This window comes from Haliaeetus albicilla, chromosome 16 (assembly GCF_947461875.1).
Source record: "Haliaeetus albicilla chromosome 16, bHalAlb1.1, whole genome shotgun sequence".
Taxonomy (NCBI): Eukaryota; Metazoa; Chordata; class Aves; order Accipitriformes; family Accipitridae; genus Haliaeetus; species Haliaeetus albicilla.
Genome location: NC_091498.1, coordinates 17,317,235 through 17,333,354, shown reverse-complemented (window position 1 = coordinate 17,333,354; position 16,120 = coordinate 17,317,235). Strand labels below are relative to the sequence as shown.

The 16,120-nt window shown below is 40.6% G+C and overlaps 1 long non-coding RNA gene across 4 annotated transcripts in view; it reads left to right on the top strand.

Annotated features, from left to right (window-relative positions):
• Positions 1–994: 994 nt before the first annotated feature.
• Positions 995–16,120, top strand: part of LOC138689271 (uncharacterized) — a 55,844-nt gene continuing 40,718 nt past the window's right edge. The window contains exons 1-2 of one of the 4 annotated variants that reach the window (XR_011328119.1): positions 995–1,334; positions 1,446–1,565. This is a non-coding gene — a long non-coding RNA (uncharacterized lncRNA). Of the gene's footprint in view, positions 1,335–1,445; positions 1,570–16,120 lie in introns of all 4 variants that reach the window. The other 3 variants (XR_011328118.1, XR_011328117.1, XR_011328116.1) reach the window with 3 other exon arrangements.

Genomic DNA, 16,120 nt, shown 5'->3' with positions numbered 1-16,120 from the left:
CCTGAAGGGGTTACGGAGAGGCCTCCTCCCCTCCCTCCAGCTAAAAAGCCAATTTGCACCAGCTGAAGCCCATTTCTGTGCTTACTCCACTCCCGAAGGTCACGTTCTCCTTACATTTGTTTGCATAAGGTCACGTTCTCCTTACATTTGTTTGCATATGTGGAGTTTCTCCACAAAAGTGATTCTTAATGTAGGTGTAGAAACATCATAGGCTTGTATCTTGTTAAAACTAGGATTTTAAAATCTTTCCAATGCTGGATTGTTTTCCATCTTTGAATAAAATATTTAGCGATTTGAGTATGGAAACATTGCTTGTTTGTTACGGTGCTGATTGCTCATTGTTATCTCCTTTAAAAAAAACACTTTACTTGCATTACCCCAAGCAAGCTTAGCCAGCCATGATTCACAGGAAAATAGAAATGATTTGGCAGCTGGAGCCCTTAGTGTGATGGGTATTGGCCATTAAGAAAGGCCTTTAAAAAGAAATATAGTAATATCAATTGCGCTATCAAAACGCTCACTGTCTGGTTATTAGTACATGATCTGGTCTCGGGATAACAGCCTCTCAAATAATTCTTCCTCTAATTAGTGATAGTGCTGCCTGGTGCTTTGGTAAATTAATCTGAAATATTGGCATCTGTTGGTCTGCAGCTTAATGCAAACTATTAGTCACAAGTTAAATAACTTGCATCTCCTCAGATGGCCTCTCAAGTATGCAGTCCATGAAGTCAGACCAAAATAATTAAAAAAATGTTGTTCTCATTCTTATCTCTGCCCACACCATCATCTTTCTCCCCAGTGCAACTGGCTAGCCATGAATAATTAAAATGAAGTAACAGCTGCTACGCAGATGGTGATTTTTTTGGAAAAATCCCCTCTCAGTTTGATGAAGACGTATAACATCTTTAGAAATAGCACCTGACAGACTGCCATCCCCTCAGGTCTGCTTTCTGTATGGACTTTTGACCAAGGCTTTGATGATGTCAACTCACTTTAGCCGTTTAAAACATAGATATCTGAATTGACTCGGGTGTCCAGGCTCCATCCATCACCAAAGAAAGAGAGGTGCATCCAGAGAGTGACTCATCCCATCCTAAAATAAGTGTCTAAGATAGATGTGATGAATCATCCTCCAGATGTATCATCTTTCCTTTTCACTGTAGAGAGAACCTGGATAGCAAGATGTGGTTAGGCACCTCGTTTTTAGGTTGTTAAAATTAGTTGGAATGAAATTCACCCTTAATGGTTAAAGATATGTCAACAGGCTCAAAAGTCAGCTACTCTGATTGTGTATACGGCATCTTATCCAACCTCCTCATAAGAGGTGATTAATGGTAATATTTGATTTGCATGAAGCTGAATGTAATGTGTCTTGTACAGTTTTTCCTGTATGTCTTAAAATATACTCATTTCGTATGACAGCTAAACTATCCCTGTATCTCTAGAGCTGAAGAAAGACGTCATCAGGCAAATCTTCAAGATAGAAAAGCGCAACTGAATTTGGGAAGATACAATGCGTTTATTGCCATGACAAGGTGTTATATTAGCAGGAAAAGATCCATAAGGTGAGTGAATTTTGACGTACTTCTATTTTATAGACCTTTTATTGTGTAAGTGTTGGCTCAAGTCTTGCAGGTGATTTGTGATCTTGCTTTCTAAGCTTTTGGCTTCCAAGATCTTTAAGATAATGCAATTCTTCAGAATGTTATGAAACCCACCTATGAAATATCTTTGTGCTTTAGCTCTTTAGAGTGTCTGGAGTTGAGTTCAAGGCAGCAGAGAGGCTTTTGAACACACAGGCCTTTCCCAACTGTTTGATTTTTTTATACGATTGCCCAGGAGCAGATTCTGACCTCAGTTAATATACTTGAAAGGAACACCAGATTTGGTGTTTGGTTTTTCTCAAGACTGATATAGTTCATGAATTGAGTATGTGAGATTTGTCCAATATGTGCCTTGTGTAGTAGAAGGTTGGAAAGAAAAAAAAATATAGCAGAGCACTTTAATAATTCTTTTTGATTAATAATGCAGAAGTCTGATCTTAAGCATGAAATATCAAAGGCGGAATAGCTGGAGTATTGCCTAATGTTGAGACCATGCCTGTTCTTGATCTCTGTTCTTAATCCCCCAACTGTCTTTTCTGGACCATATTCCATGTTGAGCTCCACAGTGATGTTTTATTTTACTAAATAGCGGGAAAAGCAGAGAAGGACCTTCTGAGACAAGGGCATCAAGGTGCCTAATAGGCCTGATCTCTAACCTGGCTGTATGCAGGGTGGTGTCCTTTGATTGTAAAACAGGACCGTCACTAATAATGTGGTCCTCCATTTCCTATCTGTAGAAGATAGCTGCTATATTTCCTTTTTTTTTTTTTGGGTCCTCAAAGAACCCCACCCTGCCCAAGCAAAGCTATTTCCACAAGTGGCAAAAGTTAGCTGTATGACAACTAATCACTAAAGCAAAGTGTTCTTGTTAAATATTGCTGGAGTGATTAGATACTAGATAACACAGTCAGTAGCACATGAAGATCATTTTGTATTGGAATTGTACCTTGTATAGCCCAGCATTCCCTTTCCAACCTCTTGCTCCTGAGGAAACTGCAAGAAGGGGGAAGTTTTAGATTAGTGTTTTCGGAATAAAAAAGGTGATTTAGAATTTTGCGTGCAAAACTGGCATTTTTAGGCAAATATACTGACAGGCTGTCCAACACTAATAGCAAAGTCCCCCATCTCTTATGAATCATAAAAAAAACTTTCAATGATTATTTGCTTGCAATTAATTGCACAGGCCAATTGGATGCTGTGAGGAAACACATGGCTTCACAGTTAGGTGGTTTTTGGTTTATGGGAGAGGAATAGGCCCTGGCTATTGGTACCATTTATTGTTACTTGTGGGTTCACCATAACCCTCTTTAAGGCCATGTTGTATGCAGGCAGCTAGAGTGCACTGGAAGCAGATTTTGCTGATGCAGTGTTTATGCTCAGTTTGGTAAATAGCTTCCCCTCACCTCTATTTTTTTCAGGCTCCACACCTGGAAATCCCCTTGGCCTCTCCCAGTGTTATTGTTAAAGATAGCGGTTGTTTAAAAGCATTTTTCCACTGGCGGTCTGACAGGATTGCAGTAGTACCACCTGGGGCAGGACCAACCTTGTGGAGAATGGAGCATGAGTTCATATTGCACTCCTGCGTATGTATTTTCCTGGAACTCCAAGTTCTCCAGATGAAAACTTTTTAGAAGAAAACTGGGGCCTGACAAAAAGGCTGGCTTAAAAAATAAATAAATGCTTATTGTATCTGCTTTATATAACTTTAAGTGGAAAAAAACCCTCACTTTTAGTTAAAATCCCTAAAATGTTAAAAGCGGTTTTCTGGCAACCTTCTTATTTTCAAGTATTTTATTGGAATATCAGCATTTTCGATCCTGTCCCTCATCCTTTTCTCTTCCCCTCTGGAAGAGGAGGAGAAAGGACATGAGGAATGAGATTTTTGAGGAAAACTTTTAGAATTTTATCTCTTCAAATTGGACTGGCAAGCCCAATTCTCATGAAGTTGTTATTCAGGGGAAAGTGGGAATCAGTACCTAAAGGGCCTATTGTGAGTTTCAATATTAGAGGGGAGGGGAAAAAAAACCCCTCTCTTGACAATGGAGTTAAAATGATGTATTCTGTGGTTATGCTGATAGCAATGGGCCTGAGTGCAGCCCTTGGTGTAGTATCAATATAGGTTTGCCACGTGTCTCCAGACCCCACTGCCTGTGCGTTTTGCTGGTGATGCCAGAATAGGGTCAGAGCAAGCCAAAAAGGCAGGGGCTGAAGACTGCTGCTGTTTTCCCTAGCAAATGCCTGTGGGATTTTTGATGAAGGTTTCTGGCTCTGAATTATTTCAGATGGGGATGTGTCCATGCTCTCTCAGGGCTGCAGTTTTGCCTTGTCTGAAGGCAGTGATGGAGATATAGCGGCTGCACAGGGCCACAAAGTTTGTTACCTGTTACAGCTTGGCTGTGAAGCTTTGGGCTGCCCACCAAAATAAAGAGTTGTAGATCACAGTTAATGCAAGGATGCAATTTCTGTGATGTTACAGTATCAGGAACTGGTATTTCATTACTGGGTCTCTCTCCTGTATTTTTTTTTTAAAGAAGAAATACTCTGCAAACCTGTACTTAAAGAAAAATTTTGCAAATACTGTTCTGCTTAAAAAAATACAGTTTTAGCAGTTTACCATATTTTTTTAGTAGTAGTTGCTCTTCTATCTTATCCATGTGTTGTGGGGCTAAATAAGAAGTATGAGGCCTTCAGGTAGCTCTAGTAATGGGAGTCTTGTAATTATGTACAATAGGCATGAAATGAAAGAAAATATAACCTACTGCTCTATAAATACAGTACTTAAGCTGATCTCTGGAATGAAATTCACAGCACTATTGCACATTTGTTTCTTGGCTCCATGACTGGAGGAGAAGGGGGGAAGGGAAGTTAGCATTTTTGGGGTTTAGATTTGGCCGTATTGTAGCACTCCTAAATCTTCTGTCAACACTGGCGTGACGTTGCATTCATTAAAAATGCACGACCTTTTTAAACATCCATCTGTTATATAAATAAAAATAATGCAGCCCTATATTTTTATGGTATGTTAATCCTGCATGGCCATGGTCTAATTATCAAATGATTTCATGCTACCCTGGTGGCAGGCAACGTCCAGACCACTGAACACTTGCTATGGATCTCTTATTAAATCCCTCTTGCACAGTTTCATTCATAAATTTACCATGGCTTTTAAAACAAAATAGTTTGGTGCTTATACAGCAATATCAAATAAGAGCAGTGTGTTTCCAGAATGCAGCAACATTTTTCAGATGCTCCACTTCATGCATGACTGAATAATTGGTGGCAAACTCCATTATTGCCGCCTTTTACCTTGAGTGGAAGCCATGCCACCAGTAGGTAGTGCATGCTAGTTGTGCTCAAAGACAAGATGCCCTGGGTGTAACCTGTCCATGCCTTTGTGGAGCTTGAATATTCTGCTCTCTACACCAAGCTTCATTTTGACAACAGGTGTCCTAAGTTGGGTGTCAGCTCTCCTGATCCACATCCATTTCCCTGCTCCATTCTGGCCATGTTGGAGCTAGCACAGAGGTGCTGGGGTGCTCATAGCTCTTGCCTCCTCCGATGTTTCTCCAGCAGTACCCTGTGTCAGCTCCCAAGAGAGACATGGTGCCTTAGAGCTTTAGAAACATGTCATGTTACACTTGGAGAGCCAAAAAAAAAAAAAAAAAATTAAAAAAATTGCATTTTTGTTGGTTACATTGTTAATTTAACTTTGGGAAGACTTAGAAAGTTACTTGGTGGAAGTGGCTAGTGGAAGTGCTTCCTTATTTCCCTAGGGCCATTTTTTAACCTTTGAATTCAGTGCAAAGGGCTTATTCCCAAGTGACCATGCAATTAACTCCATTAACAATGGAATGATTAAAAACAGAATTGAAGTATTTGTCCAGATTTAACTTAGACTGCAATTTACCCTAAACAACTTCATGCCATCTGTGCCAACTTAGTGCCATCTGGTCTTTTTATGAGAGACAATTTGCAGCTTAACAAGAAGCCTTCCTTTTGTCTTGTGACTTGGAGTGCTCTGGTAGTATCGCTTTCTCTGGGCTTGCACCATCCCCCACTGTTTTTTAAGGCAGTAGGTATCCCATAGATCTATTTCTCTTGATCTGTAGCTTCAGTGAAGCACTACTGGAGTGGAATTGAATAGAATTGTTTCTACCATTGTGTGAGGACTGGTAGAGAGCCAGTTAGCTGGTTACAAGTCATGGTCGTGATGAAGATGAGCCTGTGACCCATGGAGGGCAGATCGAAGCACTGGTAGTAGCAAACAGCACCAGTGTGCAGGTAGCTGGGGCTGCTACGGAGGGGGCAGGGGATGGGGTGGAGAGAGAGAGAGAGAGAGATGCCTTATGACTGTGAATTTGGATTAATTTCTCATCCTTGCTGCATTTGTTTCTTTTGCTTGATGGAAGATTTGTCACTTCCAGTACTTCCATATTCGAGTTCAAGCCACCTTGCACAGACCAAAATATTTTTATCAGTCTTTTATGTTTGCTCAAAACTGCTTCAAGTAATAATGAGACAGTACCACAGGAGTGATTTGCACCCTTGTGTTACCAGCATCCCTGGCCTCCTGCTAAAGTTTAATGAAGTAATTTTGCTCTCCTCTGACACAGCTAATTCTAATTTAAGTATTTGTAATAAGTTGGAAATTTCAATGAGTTGTGCTCTTACTCGCTGAAATATGCGATGTGCTCATTGCTTACAGAATCTGTTTTTGTTAACAGGTCATCTGAAGTTCAAAGTAGTTGAAGATGTTTGCAGCATACTCTTTAAAATAAGATATGGCTATTTGCTGTGTAAAAAAATCCTTATACAGAGCATTTTAAGAAATGTTTGTTGGATGTGGAATTTGGGCAAAATTTCTTCTAAATCATTTGAATAAAAGGTGCCTGGGGACTTCCAGGGTGCCAGCCTGTGCCGGTATTCAAGCCACTTCCCAGTGCTCTTGCTGCAAGCAGTGGGTTTGCATAAACCGTGTGCCGTGTCCCCAGGTGGCTGGACTGCCATTGTCAGCAGAGGTTAGAAAAGCACAGACAAGGCAGAGTGCCACGTTGGGTCATCACATACGCATATAAAAAAGAGGTATATTTTCTATTTTAATTTTTTATTTAATCTCTTTTGTGGGTTATCTGAAAGCTGTGGCAATACAGATGGTAATGAAAAAGCCCCCAGTAATCAGAGCAGCCTGCCTTGTCACTGCCAGCTTTCTCTGCTTCTGTCTGCCCCAAACCTGGCTCTTTCCCTCTTCTTCCTCTCAGGTGGTTTGTTTTCTTCATGGTCCAGCTGGCATGTCTGAGGTACAGGATGGTGGAGTGTGGCAGAGCTGGGATTGCCTGAACTGGGGTGTGGGGAAAACAACTATATCTGGGCAAACTAGGTGAATTTTTACAGGCTAAAGGGACTATCTTTGTGCTCAGGCTGGTCCTTGCCATGTTTCTGTTCCAAAGCCTGTAAGTACTAGAAACTCCCAGGCAAATGACTCCACAGACTTATATATCTTTTAGTTATAGGGACAAGCAAATACCTGTTTCAGCTGAGGTCTTCAATAGCACACATAGCAAACTTGGAGAGGAATATGTCCATTATAGAAAACTTCTGTCCAAATTATTTGCTTGTCAAAACCATAAACTTCCAAAATTAGGATTTTTACAAGTAACAGTTCTGGGTAAATTATTGGGGGTGGGTTGCTGCTACCAGCTCTAGGAAATAATAATAATGCATGGAGGGTTAATGGCTGTGCAGCTGAAATGTGTTACTTGCTCTCCAGCAAGTTAAGTAGTGGTGGAAGGGAGCAGCAGGAGCAAGTGCCAGCACCTGTGGCTAAGTTAGCCTGGTACTTCCAATAAACAGGTAACTGAAAATGGTTTCACTTATTTGATGTTCTAGTTGTACTTGAAGTATATATATATACTCTGTACACTCTGTGTGTGTATATTATATATGCGTACAATGGAAATGTGGTAATGTGGTATTGGTGGCCAACAAACTCAATGGTCACAGATGTTTTGTCTTTATACCTGTTGAATATTCCATTAAACCACCTTTCATTTTATATATGTCTGTTGGTGAAAGTGGGTAAAATCAGATATTACTGTATAATATGTGTAGTAGTAGGGTTTTTTATTCAAAGCACTGGTTACTAATCAGATTTTCAGTTCACTGACCTTGTCACTTCTCTGCTGATTTTCAAGATGTTAAGAATATTTTCCAAATGGCCAAATCTCATATTTAAAATTCTAATGTATTTTACATAACATAAGAGGGTTTTAGTACCAGAAAAATTCCATTTTCCTCAGTCCAGTTTCAGGTTCCTAACCTGATTTTCTGGGCTTAATCCTCTTCCTGTTGAAATCAATAAGTACATTGTAATATAATGATTCACGTTCAAGGTTCAACCATAGAAAATTAAGGCTACATGCTGATTTTACTGCCATTGTTGAAAGATGATCTCTTAAAATGTGTAAAAGCACAATAAACTCTTTAACTCCTTCAGCCCTATTCTTTTTTTCTCTTCAGAGGGTCTAAACACTTAAAAATGGATCTTTGAGACCTAATGATGGCAAGGAGATATGAGCTGAGAGATGCTATTTAGATAGGAATATTTTTTGTGGTTTTAAATGCTTTGTGGTGGGTCAGCCACTGGACAATGTGGAGCTTGACACAAGATGCCAGGAAAACCATGGTCTACTCTGTGCGCCTTTCCTGGTGCTTGACTGTCATTTTATATTTGCCACACAAAAAATAAGGATGTTTTAGAAAACTCCAACACTTTCTTTGATATCTGTAGGTGAAAAAGCATCCAAGTTGGCATGGTTTTGTTCCTTATATTTGTAAAAACTGCAGTTGCTCAGTTCAGTAATGCTATCTTCTTTCCTTAACTAATGCATGTTAAGTAAGACTGAAAGGATGTAAAAAGCAAGTGGGGCATATTTTATTGTTTTAACATAAAACAATACAATTAACACTATGGAAGTGTGGGCTTTGATTTTTTTTTTTTTTTAACTCTTTGAGAGCTGTGTAAAAGAAGCCCCAGTTGATCTGTCTTGTTGAAATGTACTGGATGTGCTATGAAAGTTTGGGATGCCCTGTTGTCATTGAACAGCCTGGCAGCATCTCGCATGCTTTGCACAAAGTTCCCATGATTAAGAGGGTCCTGACTGATGTTCATAGCAGTGGTGTGACTGCATCTCCAAAGGTGAATGTTTAGAAATGGGCTTCAGGGTATGCTTCAGGCTGTCTTCAAATGGCTTTTCTGGAAGTGATAAGTGCCACTTTCTCTGCTCTGCTGCATCATGCCTTTGCTATAACCATGGGGAAATCAGAAGGGTGAATTCTGCCTTTGGCTTCCCCAGTTGGAGTGTGGGGGACACTGTGGGGGCTCTGCTCCCTGTGGGTGCACATGTGAAGAGCCTCTACCACTGCTTTCCACCAGAGCTGCCTGTGCAGGTCATAAACATCCTGATGCTGTGTGGCTCCTTCCTGGGAATAAAAGTCATATGTCCTATAGCTGCTTCTCCCTAAGTATGAAACTGCCTATTAATGAAATAAATGCACCTGAAGCATGAACTTCAGGCTCTTTGGCATCCCAGTTGAACAACTCTGTTTTCCTCTTACCTCCAAAGTCTCTAGGAAAGAAAAAAAAAAAAAAAAATTAATCTCCATCTCCTCCCTCTTCCTCACCCCACAAGACTTTCTGAGGAAGCCAAACCCTTCCCATTATAGGTTTCCAGTCTCATTCAGGTGCAGTGATTTCCCCACAGCCACTGAGCTCTTGTGTCCCTTTCTGGCTCAGGTGGAGGAAAAGCTGTGTTCCCTGCCAAAATACAGCCTTTTTCCCATCCTGCAGGAGGGCATTCTGGCCCTCTCCCTTCTTTTGGGACCCCATAAGGAAACACAGGTATCTGGACAGGGGAGTCTGTGCCAACTGTTTGGGGGGCCCTTTCTTGTGCAGAAGGACAGGGTAAACTGAGAGTATGCTTTCACGTGTTCCAGCTGACAGGATTATATGCTCTTGTTTCCTCAGATGCATGTTTTTTCTAGCACACAGGCTTGTGGAAAACTGTGGACTGATCAATGAATATTTCTAGCACTAGTGGAACCATGTCTTTTTAGAAGTGTAGTATTTGGTAAAACTTAGTCTGAAAACGTAGTCTGAAAAAAGTCTTTTTTGCTAATCTCCTGACCCACCAGGAAAGGATTGCCAGCTTGCAGGTACTCTCCTCCCCACCCCCAGATGCTGGTTTGTCCTAAATCAGTAAGGATTAGACTTTTTTTGGTGGACAAACAATGGCTAATCCATGTTAGATCACTGAAACTTCACTGAGGAGAAAAAGGCTTAAAAAGGTAAAAGCCAGAACAGGATACAGCTTCATTTCCTTGTAGATGTGTCCTCCTCTGCTGGTAGAAGAAAGGAGTTGGCAGTTTTGCCAAGGGTGGTGGGTATGTGTGCACCAGGTCAGAAGATACTGGCGTTCCATACTTTCCAGTAAAAGAAACTGTTACAAAGAAATGCTAGCAGGGCTGGCAGCTCCCAGTGTCTTGGACTTCTCTAAATGCTGTAGCAGAAAGCAGTGATGAGAAAAGTTGGAGATTTTTCTCTAGCTCATATGAATATGTGAGGAATACCAGTACAGATGTGTTAATTTCTTGGTCTCTTTAAAAAAACAAAACAACAACAAAAAATATCTGGTCTATTTTCTCTTTGGTTGCCAGATTGGTTTTTGTGATCTCTTAAGACTGAGACGTATATAGCCTACAGACAGCCCTCAGATGCTGAGAGGGAGGACTGTGATGAAATGAAAACAGGTTGAGAATCTGATTTCAGAGGCATCACTGACATTTTATTTTCAAATATGCCTTGAAGCTCATAACTTACTACTATAACAAAGAGCGGTAGTTTGTTCTTCTTTCCAGGATTTCTTTCTTTGACAGGTAATGATTCTGGCTTGTTTGGTAACAGTGGAAGGAAGATTGTTTCAAGGAGCTGGTGTTGGTACTTTGCTTTCTGGACCAGAGCAAATTGACTTATTTTTAGACTGGTCTTGATGTGGCTGTGGGCTGCCAGTACACTTCAGGAATTTGTGTTGCATAGTTTTCCCAGCAATATCTAACCCTTGACTTACTTCTAGAAGTGTAATACAATATACATCCCAGATAAAAGCATCACAGTGGTAATGCTACTTGGAATCAGAGTGAAAGTTTTGGAACAAATGGAAACACTTCTTAGAAAGATGCTACAGCTTGTACGTGCAAAATCTTTGATGAATTAATATATGTAGTGATATCCTTACTTCTATTAGATAAGCTCTTGAAACTATGAGATATATGTAAATAGCTCAAAGTTGTTGGTACCAAGTATTGTGAACTGAAGGGTGGCCTAAAAATTAAATACAGGATTATCTGGATCTAGGAAATGTTTGGCTCTAGACATAACAGCCAACGTATTGCCAAACCACATCATGCCATTGAACGCGGAGGGTCATAGTACTTTTATCAGGGCAGCTTATGATTAAGAATGTTGAAAATCACTTGAGGGCTTTTTCCATTGGTAAGAAGCTGAGTGTCTTTTTTAAAAAAAAAAAAAAAGAAAAGAAAAAAAAAAGCAAGCTGTTATTAATTTTTGCCTTGGCAGCTGGAATCTGATTGCTGAGTTTGCTGAGGATATTGCTGGTGGGTTTTCTGCATGTAAAAAATGTCTCCCTAAATATATTCTGTATTTGTTGGATCTACACATGAGATCCTAGCTGTCTTTAAAAAATCTGACTTATTAATATGCATACTAAGAGGGATGCCTCATATGAACTTATGTTCAATTTTACAGCTTGTAGAAATTTTGAAAGACTTCATTTTGGATCAACTCAGGGGTAAACTCTAAAAAATTTTGAGAATTGCCATCAATCCAGCACTGCCACATGAGTCAGGGCCTCTGGGTTCATGGTGACTTCTGCCATTTTGGCAGGTTCCCTGCCTGATACAGATTGGTTTAGTACCTGGGAACTGCAGTGAAAGGTAATGCTGCACCTTGCCTAGTCCAAAGCTGTGCGCTGAAGCCACAAGGTAGCCATTTAACTGCTAGTGGCAAGAGTATACTGCCATCGGGCCTATTAAACATGCTGGACGGCGTGTCTACTGGAGCACTGCGGCAGCAGGACAGCTGGGCTTAACAAAGAAGTAACTCTTAAAAATGATTTTGAGGAAACAGTTATTGGTCATAGTGTTTTTCAGTATTTTTTTATTTGCATGTTCTCTTATGGTCCAGGTTTTTGATTGACATGTGTTTCCAAACCTCTTAACTGGCATCCAGTTACAAATGAAGAGTTGAAGAATGCATGAAATTTCCACTTGAGTCCTACCTGAAGTTAGACTGAACACACATTTTTAGTTGCACAAATGTTTGCATCGTTGATGTTAAAACAGGGAACTCTGAGAGGGGTCCCATTAAGCTCCCTTTCTATTTGTTTCATTCTTGTTTTAGCTTCTTTACTTGCATAGATGTTTCATAAAACAAGTGTGTTTGTGTGTGTTAAATATGTCAACCTCTCATCTATTGTGATGCTTTAAATAGAGAGGAGAACTTTGAGGGGAGTGAGCCAAGACCTCTGCTGCTGGAAATGGATAGGGCTTCTCTGAGGCTATTTGCAGTAGCAGAGAATTTGCTGTAGTGTCAAAGTGCAGGTATTGGCTTTAGAGCAGGAGTCAAGAGGTGGTACACTGATCTCAGCCAGAGGGAGGCTAAACATTTTTATGTGAAGCACATGTAAAAAGCCTCTTCATATTGAAAATGTTTGCATTAATGGAAAACATAAAAGGAGAAAAATAGAAGACTAAAAGAATGAATTTTAAATAGCCAGAATGCTGTTATGTCTTGAAGGTCCATATAGTTAAGTCTTCATTATTACTTAGATTTGTGAAAAGCTAGTAGTCTCATTGGACCTGTATCAATGGCTTTGTCTTTGCCTGTCCCTTGACTGGTTCCTCACCTGATGCTGAACAGCAGACAGCTGATGACAGTGTTCACTACCCGCATTTAGATTTATTTCTGTAGTTGTGTTGCTGAAGTGATGCTTACCAGTTTAGAGTTGGAAATGTTTATTTGGATTGCCTTTGGCTTTAATGATGCTCCTTCTGCTCCTGTATTTCCTCTTGTAAATGCCAGGATTAAGTACACTGAGAGCCAAGACTGATGCTTGGCATAATTACTACAGAGATCGATCAATAAGGGTGGTGGAAGACCTCTGAGAAGTTACTGTAGCGGAATCCAAAAAGGGGAATGTGACAAAGAGGGGCTAGAGTCCCCAGTTTCGTGTGCCCACAGCCCCAAGAGGTGTATGTTGTCCCCTAAGTACAGGTAGCTAGTAGCAGACATAATTCATGAGGGGAAAGTATAAAAGCAGTAGTCAAGGAAACCAGCCTGTGAGTGTAGACTGATGGACCATCCAAAAAAATTATTACCAGAAAGAAGTGACTAGTGATATCAAAACTGTCTCCATTACTGAGTTTATAAACACTTCTAGTAAATAAGAGGTTAATAACTCTGTTTGCAGTAAGAAAAGACCCCTGCCCTAGGATACACACACTTCACTGTACCCAGATAATCCCTGGAGCAAGGAGGTTTAAGGTAATTTGTGGTGCAGCTGTCCTTTTCTGGAACATGAGCAAATTCTCCTGCACATGGTCAGCTGCAAGAACAAATGTCTATAGCAAATGAAAAAACAAGATGTTCAACCACAGCCTTCTGCACTTGCAAGAGGGGCACGTGAGCTGGGCTGTTCCTCCTGCCTGAATCAAACTCCATGGCACGAAAGGGTTTAGTGTGCGGCTTATGGCCAAGTGGAAGCAACGTGTCAGTGGTGAGGGAGGAATGCTGGTGATGGAAACCCGACTGATTGGCATACGGTGGCTATAAAGTCATAGTAAATCTATTGTTTCGCCAGAAGGAAGCAGGATTAGAAAATGTATAATCATTACAATCCCTGCACTATACAGCATCAAGTGACAATTGCAGTCCCATTGCTGGTGTGGCTTATACTTGGCTTAATCCCACCCAAGTCTGTACTTGGGTGAAATCTTCATATGCTCCATGTGGTTCAAGCCATAGTCACTGGGATGTTTTGCCCAAGAAATACTTCTAGGGCACTGCAGAATTTAGCTCAGTAGTTTTAAGGAGATACTTTTTCTGTTGTGTGGCTGCAGAGACCCACCACAATGCAAGTGGCAAGTTTAAAAATTACTATCTGGGAACTGATTCTCAATAAAATTATTAACAAAAATCTAACTAATCAATAGAAGAAAAATCCAATTCCCTGAAACAGATATCTTTTATCCAAAAAGAAGTAAAATTAAAAATAGAAAAGAATGTCATTAACAGCTAGAGGCCAAACTCACTTCTGGTCTGAGCTGTAGGAAAAAGCTGTGTTTTACAGACGTCTGAGTGGTTTGAAGAGGGTTGAGGGGGAAATAGTATATGCAACCACACCTGCAATTCCTTACTAATTGACAAACTAAACAATTGAGTTACCCTAGTCTGCTGCATTTTTTGAACATCTCTTAAGAAATGCAAAACTGCTTCTGTATTTGTGTTATGTGTTGCCCTAAATGTAATGGTTTAGATTTCTGCAGTTCCACTTGTCTTGCAGGATAGGCTTTGAATCTGTTTGACTCTCTTTGCACAGAATGCCCAAATGTCATACAGAAGTCTACATTAGCACAAATCACATTTCTGCCTCCCAAGCAGACATAATGGAGAGAAACCCTCAAGGAATTGTCTATTAGGCAGGAGAGGCCAAAGTCTCTGAAATAGATTCAGAGGTTTTTCCATAAGGTGGATGAAAATGTTTGGTAGAATATTAGAGTAGTTACATGGTGGATAAAATTGTAGTTGATGCTTTTTACAGTAGTGCGCGCTCTCTACATTGTTCTGCACTTGACCCACACCACGCAATCCCACCGTGACTTCTTGCTGCTACCTATGAGTTTGAATGGGAGATAGACAAGATGAAGGGTTTTGGAATAAATTTTAGCAATAGTTGGGGTATTTGTCCTGAAGTGGGAAGCTGACAACACGAGCAGTGCATGACAAGTACCTCATGAAGTGATGTATGGTTTTTGTGTTTTTTAGTTTGTTTGGTTTTGGGGTTTTTTTTTTAGTTGAGTGGGAATACATGACTAGAAAATAAAGCTGCAATATCTCAATCACTTAATTTGAGATAGAGCTTGCTTTTGCATTAAATGGTTGTGCTTCATGTATCTTAGCTTTGTTTTGAAGTTTATTTTTCAGTTTGGTTTGGTTTTTTTTCCAGTCTGGCATTCATATCTTGGGATAAGGAATTTGTTTATGTTTACTTAGAGGGCTGAATTTGATTGAGACACAGAACAACTCCTTTGTTTAAACTGGGTTATGCTGGGTATATACCAGCATAAATCTGGTCCTGAGCTTTTAGAGAAGTCACTTAGCTTCTCTCGTCCTCTTTGACCCCTCTTTAAAATGGAGTGAGGGTTACCTGCTCCACTGAGAAATTCAGTAATGGCAAGGGCTGTTGAGGTCCTTGACTGGAAGGTGGAAGGGAAGAATCAGGCTTTAAATTCATTATCCTGATAGGCACGAAAGCCCTGAAATGAATGAAATGACAAAAAGCAGAGAGGGGGAACTGGAAATAACCATAATTCATCCTTGGGATTTTGCAGGCAGCTGAGCCCCACGGAGGTGATGCTGGGAAGGGTTAACTCGGCAGCAGCTGGCCACCAGAGCTTGGTCCTTATCTCACTCTTATCCTCTGCTATTAACTGGCCACAATTACGGACAGTATCGGTTACTGCCATCTGTTTTTTCATGAGGCGTTGGTCGGATTGCGGCCAGCAAAGGGGATTAGGGGGAGAAAGGCAGAAATGACAAAATGCTTCTGCGGCGCTGGGGCACTGCAGTGGGGTCCCGCGTGCGGCTGGTGCCTGCCGCCATCCCCGACAGCTGCGGGGAATTAAGCATAAAGATAAACTGTGAAGGCTGTTTCAAAGCTGCTGTAAAGGAAATGCATTTCTGCCTGCAGTTGTAATGCAGGGGTTGTGCAGAGAGAATTAAAGTGTAAAGCGAAGGTGGGTGGTGGTGGAATGCGTGTTGGGTGATTTTTAGCTTCCAGTGTGGATTGTTATTGGTGGGGTCAAACTTCATCAGCCACAAGCAAACAGCAACAAAAAGATGGATATTGGGTATGTTGAATAGGAGGGAAAAACAACCTCAGACTGTTGACTGAAATGCCCCTTCAACGCTTATTTTTGCACTAGTAATTGCCATCTGGGCTTTCACTAAAAGAAAAGGCATGCAAATCGGGGACTGCTTCAATCACTGAAGGGTGTGACCAGGGAAGGCAGCATATTTCGGTCCCGATTATCAATACTTTAAAGAGCAATGAGACTTTTGACAAATACTAATTTACTGCAATGCTATTTTTCTAAACTTTTCCAAATATCAGACCATCTTGCAGTAACACGAGAAAGGAAAAAATTTCAGCATGATACCAGGG